The sequence below is a fragment of the Ixodes scapularis genome, unplaced genomic scaffold, assembly GCF_016920785.2.
Source record: "Ixodes scapularis isolate PalLabHiFi unplaced genomic scaffold, ASM1692078v2 PGA_scaffold2__306_contigs__length_199485367, whole genome shotgun sequence".
NCBI lineage: Eukaryota > Metazoa > Arthropoda > Arachnida > Ixodida > Ixodidae > Ixodes > Ixodes scapularis.
Window position 1 is genome coordinate 57,458,456 of NW_024609857.1, and position 15,603 is coordinate 57,474,058.

Consider the following 15,603-nt stretch of genomic DNA (forward strand, 5'->3'; position numbering starts at 1 on the left):
CTTATGCACATCCTGGCCACCACGACAGATGACAGCTCTATAAAGTGGTGTTGGGAACAAACTGATCACCAAATACCGTGTAAGCGCCTTCTTGTTCACAACAGACAGGTAGTCTAAATATAAACGGGAAGACAAACATTGTACTGAGTCGACGACCTCCTTCTGATATCCCTCTTGCCTTTTTGGCTCACCGCCATGTGACGAAGCAAGGAATGGCGTCAAGCGAGGAGCCAAATATGTTTGGATGAACGCGAGAATGAATGGGTGTTCTTGCTCTTACAGAAAAAGAAACCGGGAAACTAGTTGCTTAACGAACAAGTGGGAGAGTCCAAGACCCCCATAACGTACCTTATAGAAGAGGCTGTCTTGTCTCATCGCTCCCAATTTGATTCCCAAATGAACACAGCAAAAAATGCGATGAAATTTCTGCACATTGATCCGCGCACAGTGTATGACTTGCAGAACATATTATAGGTCTGAAATTAGATAAACATTGCAAACAGTCGTTCTGGCAAATAAGGACAGACCGCGTTGCTTCCAGCGGGAAGCGCGTGTGCCCAGATCGGTGGCGACTGCCGACCAATAGGTTTTGTTCACTCTGTAACATTGTAGGGGCACTCCGAGGTATGCCCAGAGCACGCAGTCCCAAGACAGCCTTACAAACACTGAACACTTACTCCAGCTTATGGCTGCACCCGTCTCACAAAAATATTTCGCCAAAAAAACTCCGGCGCTAACACTTCGCCTATCGCCACAAAACACTGAAACGTTGTCTGTTATAGCTCATAACTTTGATCTCGGCATTTTCCTGCCGCAATTTCATACATTGCTCACTATGTATGACGATTAAACAAAACAACTCAATATGTATGTTAAACAATAAAGGCGACATGGAACATCCCTGTCCCACGGAAGCTCGCACGTGAGTGAGTCGGCTCTCAGTTCCTTGTTGACAGCGAGCCTCCTGGTGCAGCCTTTATAGGCCATTTCGGCTCTCTCCAAAATGATTTCACCACACTTGTGCGTTGTAGAACATAAAAATAAGATCATGCTTTACACAATCAATAGCCTTGTCGAAGTCAATTTGGAGCATAGCAACTTGGCGCGTGCCATCGTCACCTGACTTCAGAACGCTGCGAGCAACATGAACATTGGTCAAAATCGATCTACCTTGTATGCCGCAAATTTGGTGGTCACGAATAAGCTGACAAGCGACACTATGGAGTAGGGTGATGAACTTTTAGCGAAAATCTTATTATCTGCTTTGCACAGCGTTATTGGACGGAACCCAGTGACTTGACGTAATTTTACAACGTCGTCACTTTTAGGGATTAGAACAGTGAAAGTACGCGCGAATGACGGCCACAATTATTTTCGTTTGTACGCTGTACATACGACTTGAAACAAAACCTCAAAAACAACGCACTTGAACTTCTTATAAAATTCAGCACGCAACCCATCAGGCCCGGGAGCTTTTGGGTTTCGCAACTCATCTATGCCTTTCTCGATCTCTTGAATGGTGATTGAATAAGCAAGACTTTTCTGTTCTTCCGTTAGTTGCGGCAAAGACTCTAAAAGTTTCCCACACACGGTTTCCCACCTCCCGTGACCTTGATTCTCGAAAAGCCGCCTATAATCTGTCACGCACGCTTTCTGCAGAAAAGTTTGGTTTGTGCTAGTCGCCTCCTTGATACTCTATCTCGCCTATTTCGTCGCGAAGAGCATATCTCTTCTCGTCTGATAATGCCCGTTTTGTCGGCTGCTCCCCCATCTGGTACGTGTCCGATCGAGCGCGGACAATGGCTCCGCGATAGCGCACTTGATTCACCTCTTCCAGTCGTTCCTTTACTCTTTCTGTATATTTAGTAGCCAACCCGGGCGTCTGGCACTCCGTTCTTGTCAGCGCTTGTAAATCAGTATTTAAGTTACGTTCTTCACAATGCGCTTGATACGCTAGAACAGGCGACCTTTCGATCGCTAACATCTTGACTTCTTGCTTGAATGTCTCACACGCCTCAAAACCGCGCTTTTAAAGTGCGATCTGAAACCTTCCTCTACCGTGCGAAGAAATGTTTCGTCAACAACGTTGAAATAAAGCAATGGCCAGGAAAAAAATAACTGAGGTGACACGATAATTTTTTTAGGATAGCTGCGCGGAGGCTGAAACGTAAGAACTGTCCAAGCGCACGCGCGATGGCGACTTAAAACGCGTTAAACGAACCTCACACGTTTCATTCTTCCCGGTTCCAACGTCTATCAGATCAAAATCTTCAATTAATTCGCCTAACCCTGAGTCGCTCCTATCGCTGCGCTGTCTGCATGGCGTCCTATCTATTGTTTTAAAGGCACAGTTGAAATCTCCTAGAAGTACGATTTTCCTATCACATTCCAAGAAACGGCGGAAGCCAGAAAAAAAAATGTTTTTCACTGCTCTGGGGGGCTCTGCCAGATGGAGGGACGGGGCATCGCCACCTGCCGCTATTGGTCAGGGGCGTGGCGCTGACCAAACGGAGCAGGCGGCGATGTCCCCGTTCTTTCGTCCCGCCGTCTTGCATAACCCCCCTGGAGGCGTATACGCAGATAAACAGACAGTTAACTGCTGAAAATAACAAAAAAAATATATCAGACGACATAGAACGCCTTTCTATATCGGTTGTGACAGAGAACTCCGACAAAGTCAACGACTTTCAAATAAACAAAAAATAAACACCCAGCTGAAAAGACGACTTCGTACGAAAAATGAAAGACGTTTACAATTCTCTGTAATGCCGAATGAGAGCGCAGCTCGTGAGGAGGAAGACGGGAGGGTACGAAGCGGGGTATGCCCATCTACCCCCTCCGGACCCTCTCCTGCTCCCCCCCCCCCCCCCCCCCCCCCATTAAGCGGAAAAATTTTCGCTAAATTTCCCGCTAAATTTAAAGAGAAATTTAGCGGGTTGAGTTTCTCACTAAGTTTATTGGAGAAATCGACCTCACGTGACCTCAACGCCAATTCAGTTTTCCCGCTAAATTTAGCGGGGAAACTGTGACGTCCAATAATGCGACGCTCGTGGTTACGCCGACGCCGCTCAACCCAGAAACGGGCGCCTAAGAGCTGCGCTTTACAAAGAAAGCTAGTGCATATTCTGCAGGCAGCCGGCACAACAACCCGGGATCTAAATTGCATCGGAGAGTCTGGACGTCGTGGTGACGGCGACCGGGACCCGCGGCGGGGTGCAGGAGGGGGAGGCTGAAGTCGTCGGAGGTGCTTGTCAATCTCCCGCGGTCGCTCACCGTAGCGTGGGCGTGGGTCGGTCGGGTGAAAGCCACGTAGCCCTATTTGCCGGTCGGGGCCACGCGGTAGATATGGTCGGCTTCCCCGCAGTGATAGCACAATGGGCGTCGATCGGTCGTCCTCATTTGAACCCGTTCGCACTTCGACCTTCTCGTTTTCACCTTCTCATTTGAACCCTGCGCAAAACAACTTTCGCTTTTCTCCCTTTCTCACACTTTAACCGTTCTCAAAACGAACTTTCGCGTTTTGACCATTTTTAGAACGACTTTTCTCATTTTAACCATTCTCAAAACGACTTTTCTTCATTTTAACCTTTCTCCTTTCAAATTTTCTATAAACATACTTTCTGGTTTTCACCAATCTCAAAAAGACTTTTCTTCTCATTTTACACTTTCTCATTTCAAACTTACTAAAACATACTTTTTGTTTTTGACCATTCTCAAAACTACTTTTCTCATTTTAACCTTGTACATGATTAGGCTAGGGAAACGCAATAATTTTAGCATACACTCACAGGAAACCGAGATAAAGGAACGAATGACATTATGAAGTCCAGGCACCTTAAAGGGGCGATGCAACAATTTTTGTACTTTGCGCAAATACCGCTTAGAACGGATCCCTGACGTTAATGACCTATGAAACACGCGTTCGTTTTTCACTTTACGCAATATAAGTCCCAGAAAAAAATTATAGAAAAACGAGCAGCGTTCACCCCCTCAACTCGCAGCCAGAACAAGCGGCCACGCGATCTGGAGCCGATTATATGCCGCCAATGTTGATCATAGCCACGCGCTGGGGTTGGCAAAGCACAGGACACGCGCTGAGTTCCAGACATTGTTATGGCTCGGCTATTGTCGTTGTTCCAGCGATTGGACGCGGGCGACTACCCGAATGCTTCTCGAGCTAGTAATTATCACGAGTCCAAATCGAGTGCCCACGCAGGGCTCGGGTCCAATCTATGAACCGCATTCAAATATCGTCACTTGGGTGTACTGCGATCCCCACGTTACGTCATCAAATTTTGCAAAGGAGAGATTGAACAAAAATAATTGCTTTTGTCCTTGAAATTTCACCGCAACAAAGGAGTTTCTTGGCCAGTGGCGTTGCGTGCGAGTATCCTTGAGTCCCACTAGTGCCAGTAAGCTCGTGTATAGTGAAAAACATTCCAACTGAATATCGTTCCACAGCTCCTTTAAGCTTTATTATGCCTTGAAATGCTATTTGAGGAATGGCTTCTAGAGTGCATGCCAATCCACGGCATGGCGGACGACACATAGGCAAATATACAATGATATATATAGTAGATCTGTACGATCACTCCTACACGGTTGTAAATAATTCAATATCCTCACAGGGCATGCGAGATGAGCACAATTTGCATCCGACGATTCACGACTGAAATGAGGAAAAAATATGTGCCCTGTAGGAAAGCCCTTAAGCCACGCATTATCGCACCCGCGCATTAAAAAATAAATAAATAAAAAAAAAAAATTGCCGCAGGGCCAGCTGGCCAATGGCAGGATCTCCCTTTGTGACTTTCTTTGGAGGGCGAAGGCATTCTCTGGGCCTTCGAGTGGTCCGTGTTTTGTTGCTGCGGTCATCTTAGATAGTTTAACCAATTACCATCTTGTGGGAACAAAGCTTTACAATAAAGCTTTACCGAGCATGGGATCGCATTGAGGTGCGATGACTGATTCTGCGGCAAAAAAAAAACGTTTTGTAGTATGCGTCTCGAGAAAAGCCGTTCAGTAGCCTAACGATTAGCCATACGATTTGAATGGCATAATGCTTTGCGAATCGTTTTTAACGTGACGGTACGGGAAATAAAATATTTCTGTTAACATATTTCGAATGCAATGTATCCTATGCAAAAGAGTTAAAATGATTCTTGCTGGGGCGGGCCAGGATCGTTGGCCGCTCCCTGCTGGTGGTGCTCTTGGGTGGTGGCGGCGGCGCTTTGTGAGCGACGAGGTGCAGAGTAGGGCGAGAGACCTGCCGCGGCAGTTGCTTTGCGATGCTGCCGGTGCGGGCGGTAAGCGATCGCCAGTTAGCCTTGGTGTGGAACATGACATTAAGTGTTCGGATCGGTGCACACTGGCTCAGGTAGTTCATGAAAATAGATCGACGAACATGTTAGAATTGCAATAATATGTGCAAGGCAGCTCTGGCAGGATTTTTGTTTGTTTGTCTGATTGTTTTGTTTTAGATCTGGTTATTTTTTTATCAAATAACAATTGCTATGGAGTAGCCGGCACTGTTATTAACACTGCCAATATCTCTATTATTTTTATTCATTTATTTTTAACACACAAAAAGAGAGACTGTTTGAAATTCCAAGGGCACTGTAAAAAGGTTGAAACGCCACGTACGTGTTTGAGACGGAGTCTAATTAAATAATAAATATTTATTTGAGAGCGGCCTCAACCGAGAAGGGCATAAATAAGAAAAGGTTAAAGTGCAAAAACTGTTAGGCGATTGGGTTGAAATATGGTGTTCAAATGAGAACGTGTTCAAATGAGAAAGGGTGGAAACGCGAAGGGCATTTTGGGAACGGGTTCAAACGACAAGGGTTCCAATGAGAATAGGTTCAAATGAGACGGGAATGAATGAGAAAGGGTTGAAACGCGAAAGGTTAAAACGCGAAGGGCGTTTTGCGAATGTCTCCAGACGTCGGTCATTCTTAGAACAGCTTGTTCTGGGTGGACGTGCACCCGATCTTCCTGGCGTCGTGGATACTGCTGCGCTGGACGTTCACGTCGGACGGCCGCCATGCACGGACGCGAGGTGGTGGTGGTCGTCGGACCATTGCGGCGTAGCTTAGAGCAGGCTCCTCCGGCGCTGGTACGATGACGGGGGCCTCAGGCTGGAAGGCTCCCGCTCAGTTAACCTCTTCTCGGGCGATTTCGGCGATTTCAGCAGCGAATAATATTTTGTGGAGCTCTTTCCAGACAATATCTCGAACAATCTCCCGAAGGCTGTCGCAATCGGCGGGGTTCAAGTCCAGTCAGGAAGATGCGAAGTTGGAGCAGCAGGCGCGTCAGCGAGTCGGTGGATGATGACTTGCTCCTACCGACAGTGCGCGCTCGATGTTGGTCGCTTTGGTCACAAAACCGTCGGCTGTCGTTGGGGGCTGCGGACTAGGCCTTCGAAAATCTTACTGTTCACGCCTCTCATTAAAAATCGCAACTTCTTTTTTTCAGTGACTTTCGGGTCGGCGCGTGCACTTAGACGTAGCACATCATCCACTAAGCTGATCACGCTTTCTTTAGTGGCTTGAGTCCATGTTTGAAGTAGATCCTCCCCCCGTTACCGTCGGTGTTGGCTCGTAAAGGTCCACTTCAACTTGGCCACGGAGATGTCCCACGACGCAAACGAAGCCTCGTGGTTTTTGAACCAGTGCCTCGAGTACCCTCTATCGGAAAGGTAAGATTCTAAAGGCGCTACTCAGGAGTCCATCCGTTATGACGTAACACGCGCTCGTAGTGTTACGTCCAGTCCTCAACGTCCTCGTGGATCTCGCCATAGAAGGGCGTCGGCGTGCGAGGAACGACGGCAGGTAGGCGATGGAAGGGGCGGCCGGGTTCAGCTGGGATATCTTCGTCGTCCTGGTGTTCGGCTTTTAGCGGATAAAGAGCCAAGCTCAGAGGGCTGTCCTTCGGTGTGGCGGCTGGCTTGCGTTTTGAGCTCGTCGAGGGAAATCAGCTTTCCAGGACTTGAAAAAGATCGAGTCTGAGAAATCTTCTGAGGGGTACGTTTCACGGGCATAGAATGCGGTACCCCGCACCTCCACCAAAATGTGACGAATCACAATTGATGAGGCGACGGATGACTGAAGAAAACTAAACGTTTAATTGGGCGAACTTGTGGCAAAACAAAAAAAAAAAAAAAATAAGGCTAGCGTCGCAGGCTTCGATAACGGCTAAACAGCGGGATCGAGCGCCGAGCCAGACTGACTCTGGCTCGCCACGCGGAGTCCCTTGTGTGAACGCGTAGGCTTCTGGAACAATCGGCATAGAAGGCTCGGCACTTAGAACATTCGGAACTCGAAGAAGCAACAGGGTTCTCGAATTCACCAGAACGCGAGATTTAAATAAATAAAGACAAAATCTACGTCCGCTCCCAGGTATCGAACCTCGGCCCTTTGCGTGAGAGCCAAGAACGATAACCATTCGGTTACAGGTGCGCTTGCTCGGAGACGCGCGTGGCAATATATCTTGAGATTTATTCTTAAAGGCTATAACGAACCGTACGGCGCAGGCTCCTCTACGCAACCGGGTGCACACACCTTCCGCCCTACGGGTCGCCCGGAAGGAAATAAGAAAATATTCATCCTTCCCTCGACCTTTGCCACCAGTCAGATAGTCTCTTTTTGGTTATCACCACGTTCCCCATGTCTATTTGTCCCTCACCACCCCTAAATTCCAGTGCGTTTGTTAAATTAGCCACCTCTTCAGCTACTACAAGGTGAAGCCCCGTACAGTAAAGTATCAAGTGCTCAGCCGTCTCCTGCTCCTATCCACAAGCTCCACGCAACTTATCTACTTTCTGATATCTAGCTTTATAGTCTTAGTCCGCAACACTCACGTACTCGCCTCGGAAAAGAAGGAGCTCCACCTCGAATTGTCGAAGATGGGCTCCTTACTAATGTCCTTCTTAAATGATCTGTAAATTGCCAAGGCCGATTTAGTTCTGCTTCCCATACCTCCCTCTCAGTTTCTTTAGCTTTTTTCTTAACCTTTATTTTCTCAACCGCCTCCTTGCTATTACTTGCTATTATTTAGGTATACGTTTTCTAGTTCGCTTTCCCAATTTTCGTGTCGACGCCTCTCATCTGTAAATACCAAAGAACTCTTCGTGCCAATCGTTCTGCATTCGTTTCTCTTAGCCTATCCTCAAATTCTCGCTTGCTGCTAGCTCCTCTTCCCCCAAATGAGGACCATCCCACATCGCCCTGTACACCTTGGTTCGGTGTTTTACCATCTGTTCCCAGAGCCAGTCTACCCACTCCACGTTGCTTTATTTCGAGCCTTGTCTGGACGTCCAATTTTATGCACTAAAACTTCATTTGCGAAATTCAGGCTCGGATCCATAACCCCTTTTCGGATCTCCCTCGCCACCTCGTACCTGTTATAGTTCCACAGTGCTCTATTTTTTATTACAGCTGCATTTCTGTTGCCCTTCCCGGTCACACATTTTGAACGTGTATTGAGGTATTCTATACCCTCGTGAATCCATACTCTTATATACTTGCATTTATCGACTCGCTTAAACTCTAATACTTGGAGCTTTATTTCTGCGATTCTGTCATCATTGAACTCAATGACCACTGATTTGTCACTACTGAATTCTAAGCCTAACCTGTGGCCCTCTGCACTATATATATTCACTAGGGAGTGAAACTTTATGCTGCTATTGGCCATTGACACTATGTGATCAGCATATATTGGACCTGGTAATGACTCTTTGATCTTTTGACCCTGCCTGTCGTATGAAAGGTCTAACCAAAGATTGTTTTTTTCGGTCTTTTTCACTAATCCTTGGAGACACAACATGAACAACAACGGCGACAATGTGCATCCTTGTCTAAGACCTCATTTCATCTCTATTGGCTTTGTTTTCTTTCTTTTCCCTGTTATTACTACTATGTTGTCTTTGTAAATTTCACTTAAAATTTTAAATATTTTGCCGTCCTTATTTGAGCTTCTCTTTATGTTCCACAAATTGCCTTGAATGACGTCGTCTTAAGCACCCTTTATGTCTAGGAATGCTAACCAGAGTGGTCACCTTCCTTGTCTGCTACCTCCTTGATACACTGTCTTAATAAAAATACATTTTCCTCCAGTTTTTTTAACCCATTTTGTAGCTTTTCTAGCACATTCTTATTTTCTACCCATGCCTGTAATTTCTCCTTGATAATCTGAATCGCCAACCTGTAGACTACTGATGTCATTTTTATGAGTCGATAGTTACGTATGTCAGCTTTGTCCCCTTTTTCCTTGTATATTAGACTCATTCTGCTTAGCCCCCATTGTCCCGGGGCAGTTCCCTTCATGATAATGCTTACTGCTTTCCCTAACGTTTCCTTAGATTTGGGTCCTAACTGTTTTATCATCTTTACTGGTATGCCATCTGCACCTGTTGATATACCCGTTCGTACTCTCCCTTCTGGCGGCACGCGAGCAGCGCTCCATCAGCGCTTCACTGCATGTGAGAACCGGCCTTTATGCAACGACGTCTAGCTCTCTTCGACATCGCCGCCAGCAATTCACGCTTAAGCTGCGACTGCAAGCGCCGCTTTCAGCGCGAGCTCGCTGGCTTCCGCAGTGCTTTGGTTGCGCGTGCCTGCGCTTTCACACTTGTGTTAGCAAGGGCAGAAAGCTCATGCTGAAGGCGGAGCTTGTAGTCTCAGCTTCAAGGCCGGTTTTCACATGCAGCGAAGCGCTGATGTAGCGCTACTCACGTGCCGTCGGCTACTTATCGTCTGCCATGAGCAACAGTTTTGACGATGCGATACAAAGTAGGTGAACGCTACCGTGAACACGCGCTTAGCGCGAGGTCAGCGCTATGCTTGTAGCGCTCCGCTGCATGTGTGAACAGGAATAGCTTAAGGGTGAACGCCGGCGGCGATGTCGAAGAGAGCTAGACGCCGCTGCATAAAGGCCGGTTCTCACATGCAACGAAGCGCTGATGGAGCGCTGCTCGCATTCCGTCAGCTACTTATCGTCTGCCATAAGCAACAGTTTTGACGGTGCGATAAAAGCTGGTGAACGCTCCCGACAGCGCGCGCTTAGCGCGAGGTCAGCGCTATGGTTCTAGCTCTCCGATACATGTGTGAACAGGCATTAAATCCACAACTGATGTATTTTCTCTTTTTTTTTCTGGACAGGGGGTTCTTATTTTCCAGGGGGTGTTGATCAGACAGTAAAATTGTTTATGTACCAAAGTTGAAAGCTGGGCTAGTTGGTGTATAGCATACATAAGTGGATATCTAGGGCGAAATACACTTCCTAATGGAGCCTGCCGTGAAATGCTCAAGGTCATTTGGACGTTATTGAGCAGCCCATCATTATGATGCTTTTGTATTAGGACACTTGGCACTCCCCCGCCACAAAGATCGATCTAGAATTTAGAATTTTCTGTAATTAATTTTGAACGTGATACGGCGCAAGCGAAGTTTGTTTGTCTGTATCCTTTCTGTACACGCGCGCAACCCCATATCTTCGGAAAACAACGTAAAAGCAAAGGGCAGTATGCAAGAAAAGCAAGCTAATTCATTTGAATGTTCAGGTCAGTTTGGGACCAGTAATATACAATCGCGACCCATATATTGGCGAGGAAATCGGGGCACTATGCGTGTGATCGTCCAATTTTTTTTTTTTTTTTTTTTTTTACGTTTATTATATATGGGGCTTTGTGCAGCTTGTTTTCTACGGAGCTCAGTGTTTACGGAAAGCAAGTCCTGAGGACTATTCTTTGCGTCGTCTTTCTCTGCCGAGGGCCGGGCACAGATTAAACAGGATCGCTGCGTCAGAGTTCAGCTGGGACTCGTGTTCAAATGGATTGGACGTACGAGCCACAGTCGAATTGTAACGCGGCCTTCGGATAGGTGAGATCAGCGCTGTATCAGAAACAAACACATTTCTCGCGTTGTATAGTTCTCCATTTAGCCTCCAGGGGCGTGGCGGTTGAATCACCTCCAATTACCTCCTGAGAAAGTGACGGTAGCTTCCTGCGATACTTTGAGGCCAAACTTTTAGACCATACGATAGCAGCGTCATGAAGCGGTGGCCGTGGCAGCTTGCGTGCACACAGGGCGCGTCATGGCCGCTGCTGCCTGACGCTGCCAGTACACAGCAGACAACGATCGACGATCGCGTGTTTCACCTTCATATAGGTTGCGACTGTACACGCGCCATTGCGGACAAATGGCAGACAGCAGGTCGCGAAACAACAAGGACGCGGCTCCGAGGACGTTTTCCGAATGGGTTAAGGACGCGTCAAAGCCATCTTAATCATGCGATAGGCGTCATGGTTCTTGCTTTTCTTTTTTTCTTACTTTTAGAACTAAAGCTAGATTCGCGTGGTATGATCTTGCTGGCGATTTTGCAGCTGCAAAGTCGAACACCGTAACCTCCACCGTGCCTTTTTCTTTTTTTTTTTTTGCAGCACGAGCGACGTTGCATTTGCGTATTGTAAGTAAAATCTAACCGAGTGAAGGAGGCATAAAACTACAGTGTACTAGAATACTTCGGTAGTGTTGGGACCGGAGTGGCTCGGCAACGGGAGCTCGTGAGGGCGCGCGTATTGACAGTTCGTGGCGGCGCTGTAGTCGAGTTATCCGAAAAAAATCGCGCAGCCCGCCTTTTCTTTTTTTTTTTTTTTTCACTTTGAGCGGTGCGCGTGTCGGGACCACGATTTCATAGTTCCGTGTGTTCGATCGTAATATGCTTTGAACCTTGTGTTCTGATTTTGCGGATGGTGAACGCATAAGGGTAGTGCCGAAATACCGCCGCCGGCGCCACACATCAAGACGACTAAGTTACTATTCTACGTATTATTTTCATAACGCGGTTTCTGAATCAAGCGAATAAAGGCAAACTTTTACGATAAATTTCGCGAACCTCGTTGCCTTTTCGCGCATCGTCGAAATTGTGTTTACCTTTAATAATGACTCTTTTTAAAACTGCAATTGTACCATGGCCAATTTAGCCTTAATAAACAAGTTAACTAACATATTTTGGATAATTATTAAACATTGCAACGGTTATTCACCCATTTATTGTCCACCGAGCACTACAGATATAGCAAAAGACGGCATCCACATATCTGCCACATCCTTATTTTGTAAAATATGTAAAGTTCTGTAAAGAATAAAACAAAAACACCCTGTATGTCTGCGTGAACCAGACACTCCCCCTGTGGAACCATGGGTCTTTCCCTTCGAGTACCCAGCTCAGGCGATGCTTACCTAATTGTCAGAAAGCAGCTGTCGGTTCAACGTATTGTTATGAGCGTGTGGGTTTCAGATGGTTTACCCTCAAGAGGATAATGCGCTGCATATTGTAACCATGTATGCACATTGTAACCATTATTTCAATGCCGTGCTGTAAACTATTACAACTTTTTCCTTGCCTGATCTACGTGTGCTCATGTTTTCTGCTCGAAATGATGTCACATAGTTGCTTGTTTTCTTTGAATCTTATAAAGCATTACTTCTTCAGTCCACGTTGTCTCAGTTTTTAAACTTAAGTTCAATGTTAAAAGGCCTGATAAAAATTGTCACGGCTTATAAGCCATTTCTTACAAGTGAACGTCAGGTGGTCCGAAGAACTAAAAGATTTTCACCCCTTTGCGACCGTCGCTTGGGTGGTTCGTCACATAAATGAACACAAGAATGAATGACAAGTGAAGCACGCTTATTAAGGTCAAGAAAAAGAAGACGGGCAGAAAAGAGGACAGAGAAGTTAACCTGGGATATTAAAAACATACTTAAACAATCTCGAACTTTAGTATGTGCCGTTTCGTTCCATTATAAAATAAGATAGGGAAAAAAAACTGCTTCCGAGTTTTAGATATCTAATCAAATTTCAAATATCTAATGTTCGGCCTTTGCAACCAAGGAAATGGGCATTCCATTTAAGATGCTCACCATTCGACAAACCGAAAGCCGCAGCTAATTCTACACTGAAACAACGTGCAATCCGCTTCTTTAAAGTCGCAATTGTTTTTGTGTAAAGGAAGGGTAATGTAGCTTGTGCTGTCCAATACATTGAAGCATCGTGTTGCTAACGATCGTGCCGTAGCGTAATTGATGCCGCGGTACGACCGCTGGCAGGTCGTAGCTGTATCAGAAATCCTATATGCGCTCCACCAAAGCAGCACCAAAGATTCATATTTTCGCGTGTGCAGCCGTGCATGCGCACACCTTCTGGATTTCTACCACGCGCTTCAGGCGAGCCCCTCTGGTCCCAACACTACCCAAGTATTCTAGTACACTGTAATAAAAAGGTGTCATTCAAACTACGTGTCGTAGTCCGCTCCCCTGGAGCAACGACCGAGGCGATAGATGTTGAAGTTTGTCCCCATAAATGCTGGACTTTGTCCTTATAAATGTTGAACTTCGCCGCCATAAATGTTAGAATTCGCACAAATAAACCTTGAAGTTTACCCAGAAAAATGTTAAGAGTTTGCCCTGACTCAGCAAAACACGAAAACACATAGATTTTGTGCTTACCCCAGAACCTCAATCACACGGTGCCATATTTCTTGCGACTTCGCCGCTGCGACGTCGGGCGCCGCAGCTTCCGCCACCGCTCTGTGCCGCACGAGAGCCTAAAATATTATCCCAAAGGCCCGCTCCAAACCTAATGCGTTACTCCCGCTGCATTTACGGTATTAGCCCCGAGAAGTTCGCGTGGCACCCCCTTACGGCGAACCGGGGTGACGTCACGGCGAGGAGAGAATTTTTCCCCGACTCGCCCCGCTCACCCTGTGGAGGCTGTGAAGACGCTAGCTGTCGGCGCGCTCGTTTCTATTTAATTTTTTTAGGCGTGTTTTCCGTAGGAAGTGTAAATTTTTATATGAGCCTTTATTTAGGTATGGCCTGTAGCTACAGGCGAAACTTCAACCAACATTTTAAGCATGTTGACAGGGCAGGCAACGCATGAATCGCAGCTGGTATATGAAAATAAAGAAATATGGCCCCAATTGCACGAGCATCATTATAGATTTACATCTCGCACAATAAATACTGTTGATAGTCTGAATGAATTGGCAGGTTATGTATACTATTTTTCTTTTGTATCTCTGTTTTTAAACAAGATCGTCGAAGCAGAAAAGCTGCATGCTCCTCGAGCAACATGCTAAATACAGTCTGGGCCATGGGTAGAGAATCACAAGTAAGACAGCCCAAGTGCAGGAGCAAAGTAAAAAAAAAAACAAGGAACATTTATTATATACATTGCTCGCATTTAACCTTTGCTGGATTCGGATAGTTTTTCAAAGGACTACACGGGTGATATTTGTGGACTTGTTTATATCAACCCTCAAGTAATGTATAACAAACGTAAGCGAAGGTGTCTAGCTCGTTATTAGTCCCTTAAGCCCTAAAATTGAGATTTTACTTAAATCGAAGTGTCCTGAAGCTAAAATACCAGAAGCTTTTCTCACGCAGACTGTCGCCCTTCACAGGTTCCACATTTTCTGCTACTAGTGCTGCATCTACCGCTGGACAGACGTTCGAATGCTTGCTTTTACTCCTGTTTTGCTCCGTTGTGTCCAGCTGTAGGGAGTTTGAAGGCTGAGGAAGCTTTTGGGGACCTGTAGCAGTCTGTTTTAATTGGAAATGACAATTCAGACTAAACCGTGTATTTTTTAATACCCAAGGCTGGAATAAAGAATGTCAGGAAAAAGTATTAACATTCCAAATTACAGCACTATTGCTGTGCATCTTGTGGGCAGTTCAATACATCTCATACAGCCAACTGGGGGAATTCGGCCGTTTTTGCTGCTACCATACAAACTAATTTTCAGTAATTGTGCATCTCCTAAGAAATATGCCTGCATACGTGTATAAACTATATAATTAATTCACGAAGATGCTACATTTATGTAAAACAGCCCTGTTCCACGAGCACTTCAAAGATCATCAGACGCAGGGCCTTTAAAACATCTGCGAACCAGCACATGCAGAGTGGAAGCGCAGAGTCGGGGTCGCGAGCTAATTTGCCGACCACCCAAAGGCCCATGATATAAATGCCACTTCAAATGCCTTGAAAGCGGGATGTAATATCGTCCTAAATCATGAACAGTCAAGGAACAGAATTCCAGCGTCTGAAACACTTGCGCCACCACTTCACCGACCCCTCGCAAGATTGCCTTGTGTTGTGTGGACGGACGGGGAGGTTCATCGGCGGAATTGCCTCCTCCGATAGCTTTCGGGATTCGTAACCCAATTTTAAAGGTAAAAGGGGCGAGCAGGCTTATAAAATGTACGGAAGCACGTCAATATCGGCCTAACTCAACGTCTTGTACACCGGGTAAACGAAGTCCAGCTCCTCGAAGAGCTTGCGGCACACAACGCCAAACCAGGAAACCGGTGCTGGGAAGCGAGCCGATGCGAGATCGCGGAGCGGAGTCCTCCCCCTGACGTCACGGTACACCTCACCCAATCAGGGCGCGGCGACCGCAGCGACGCTTGTGTTCGCTCTCGGGGCTAATAGCACAGCAGATGCATGAGCATGCTTTAATGCGCAGCTCTTAGGCGCCTCTTTCCGGCTCGAGCGGCGTCGCCGTTACCGTCGGCGTAACCGCGCCGGCGTTTCGGCATG

General features: G+C 46.5%; 1 protein-coding gene across 1 annotated transcript in view; it reads left to right on the forward strand.

Moving 5' to 3' along the window:
• LOC8038541 (medium-chain acyl-CoA ligase ACSF2, mitochondrial) overlaps window positions 1-15,603 on the forward strand; it is a 53,160-nt gene that overhangs the window by 19,100 nt on the left and 18,457 nt on the right. The window lies entirely within an intron of this gene.